The sequence below is a fragment of the Pipistrellus kuhlii genome, unplaced genomic scaffold, assembly GCF_014108245.1.
Source record: "Pipistrellus kuhlii isolate mPipKuh1 unplaced genomic scaffold, mPipKuh1.p scaffold_m20_p_3, whole genome shotgun sequence".
NCBI classification, from domain to species: Eukaryota; Metazoa; Chordata; class Mammalia; order Chiroptera; family Vespertilionidae; genus Pipistrellus; species Pipistrellus kuhlii.
Genome location: NW_023425529.1, coordinates 10020988 through 10024375, shown reverse-complemented (window position 1 = coordinate 10024375; position 3388 = coordinate 10020988).

Here is a 3388-nt window from a genome sequence, read left to right as displayed (position 1 = left end):
AACCAATCGATGTGTCCCCTCTCACACCGATGTTTCTCTCCCACTTCCTTCCACTCTCTAAAAAAAATAACAATAAAAACAAATCAATGGAAAAACATCCTCTAATGAGAATGAACAAACAACAAAAAGAGAGCATCAACCCTGCTTCCAGGGGTGCTGCTATGGCGAGTTCACACCGGGAGGGTGGGAGGTCAGATTTTAGTCTGGCCTCTGCCAGACTCTGGCTAAACAGTGGGCAAACGTAGCTTTCCCATTTCAGTCCCAAAGTGAAAACGCGGTTGGCAGGAGGACCATGAGCGTGCCCATCAGACCCAGCGCAGCCCCTTTCTGCCCACCCCACCCCGCGGCCTGGCTCCCTTCCACGCGGCCCGGCCCCCCTCAGCCCTCAGCCCAGGCCGCCCCCTCGACCCCTCCGTCCCTCAGCCCCTCGGTCCCGCCCTGACCCCTCCGTCCGTCAGCTCCGCCCTGACCCCTCCGTCCCTCAGCCCCTCGGCCCCGCCCTGACCCCTCCGTCCCTCGGTCCCTACGTCCCTCAGCCCCGCCCTGACCCTCGGCCCCTCAGCCCCCGCCTGACCCCTCAGTCCCTTAGTCCTGGCCTGACCCCTCTGTCCCTCGGCCCTGGCCGCCCCCTCGGCCCCTCAGCCCCCTGCTGACCCCTCGTCCCTCAGCCCCGCCCTGACCCCTCGGCCCCTCAGCCCCTTCGGTCCCTCAGTCCTGTCTGTCCCCTCGGTTCGGTTCCTCAGCCCCTCAGCCCCCTGATGACCCCTCGTCCCTCAGCCCCCGCCTGACCCCTCATCCCTCAGCCCCCGCCTGACCCCTCCGTCCCTCAACCCTGCCCTGACCCCTCGGCCCCTCAGCCCTGCCCTGACCCCTCGGCCCCTCAGCCCTGGCCTGACCCCTCAGCCCCCGCCGCCCCCTCGGTCCCTCAGCCCTGTCTGTCCCCTCGGTCCGGTCCTTCAGCCCCTCAGCCCCCTGCTGACCCCTCGGAGCCTCAGTCCCGGCTGCCCCCTCGGTCCGGCTGCCCCGTGGCCAGTCCAGGCCCTGCTCTCATTGACTGACAAAGGCCCAGGTGGAGCCAATGAGAAGGGTTTACCTGACGGAGCAAGAGTAACCTCTGATGGACTCCCGCCCGGTACCAACCCCTGCCTCCTCACCTGAGAAAAGAGCCTGGCTGCTGAGGACCGCAGCCCGGCTCTCCCACGGGTACCCCGGGCGCGCCAGCCTCCTCCCCGGGCAGCCGCTTCGCTACCGCCACGCTCCTCGCTCCTCCGAAGCAGCTTGGAATCCGGCACCTGGGAGAACAGGCCGCCTCGCAGCGCCTCACCAGGAACGGCGCTGATTGGCTGGTCGCAGTGCACGCATGCGTGCCCTGGGCTGCTGGGCTCCGCCCCCCTGCGCGAGGGACCATGAGGCTGCTGCTGACCCAGAGCACCTTGCGCCTGGGGCCTGTGGCTAATATATGTTTGAAGCCTGTTGCTTTCCGGTTTCTTTTTCTTTTTTAATAACTGTTAAAATTTTATGATATTTGAAAGTTATAAAACCATATATAAGTTATGAAATATGGTGAACACATACCTAATTTGTGAAGTAAAATTTTACCAGAACCTAATGAAATCTCCCCAGGAAATTCTTGCCAACACATCCCCCCGTTTTCCAGTCAGAGATAGTTTCAATTATCCTGGATTTTGTGTAAGTATTTGCCACTCTCTACCATTTCCTAAGTTTTGTTACCACATATATGTGTCCTTAAACAATCCTGTTTAGTTTAGTTTAGTTTAGTTTAGTTTAGTTTAGGCAGTACAGAAAATTGAGCCATATTCTATGTAGTATTCTGCCACTCACTTTTTTTGGTTAACATTATGTTTCAGAAAATCTTTATTATTACATATAGCTATGGTTCTTTCATATTCACGGCTGTATAATGTTCCATTGTGACTCTATTCAAAATTTATTCACGGATGAAAGGTCAGTTGAGATGATCATGAAATTTCTCTTTTCCTTGGTCATGTGAATTGCATTGATTCTCCAAGTGCTGGGCCAACCTTGAATTCCTGGAGTGGACTCACCTTAATCATAGAATTGTTCCTTTGGGGAATGACTGAATTTGGCTTGCTAGTGCTTTGTTTTAGATTCATAAGGTAGATGGCCTGTGGTTTTCCTTTCTTGTGGTAACTGAGCCAGGTTTTGGTGTGGGATTGTACTGACCTCAAGGAATAAGTGTGTTTTCCTTCTTTTTTTTTACACTCTACAGGAATTTTTGTGGGGTTGATGCTGTTTCTCTCTTAAATGTTTTTATCTGAATTGTGCTTAGTCTTTCCTTTAAATCCTTGATTTGCCAGTCACTTATTTGTATACTTCGTGGTATGTGTAGAAATAATCTTAATGAAAACACTTTTGAAAAATTAAGTAGGCAATGTAATCATTTTATCCTGACTACATTAAAAACCTCACCTCTGCCCTGGGTAACAATCCTTCACACAAATTTCCACCTCTACCATCATCATCCCTGACATTAACTAGTCATTGTGCTGGGTATATTACATATGCCATTTCCTTTAGACATCAGTGTTGCCTCCCATGTTTTAAAAGAGAAAACGGAATCAGAGCAAACAATGTCCAGGATCCAGGACTCAAGCCCCAGAAGTCTGACTAAAGAGATGGGTGTTTTACCTGCTTCTGACATTATGTCATGGGGATTCAACATGGCCTGGAGGGGATGGGGAAAAAGAGACAGACAACCTGGGCACCAGTCCACCTTTGCCTCTAACTGGCTGTCAGACCTTGGGCAAGTCATGTGATCTTCATGACCCTAGCAGCTTCATGATAAGATGCAGGGCATGGGAGTTTGGAGGCACCATTGTGGGGTTAAGCAACATGAGCAGCTTTCCTTCTTCTGTATTACATACTGAATGTCATTTGAACTAAAATTATTCCGAGGCTTTAAGAATTTGAAACCACTTGATTACTCATCAACTTTTAAAGTTCCTCTGTCCTTAGAGACTCTACATAATCATTAGATGAATAATTCTATGAATATTCTATGATCAATCCCATTATCTATTAAACTTCTAATTAGATATGAATATATTTACCAAACCACAGACATCTCCACCATACCCAAAAAAATCATTTCTCTACCTTTCTAAAATAAATCCTTCATTTTTAAAATTATCTCCAGCATGGCTGGTATGGCTCAGTGGTTGAGCATTGACCCACCCACCAAGAAGTCACAGGTTCAATTCCCAGTCAGGGCACATGCCCATGTTGCAGGCTTAGTACCCAACTGGGGGCATGCAGGAGTCAGCTAATCGATGTTGGTGTTTCTCATCAATGTTTCTATCTCTCCTTCTCCCTCCCTCTCTCTCTAAAATCAATTTAAAAAATATTA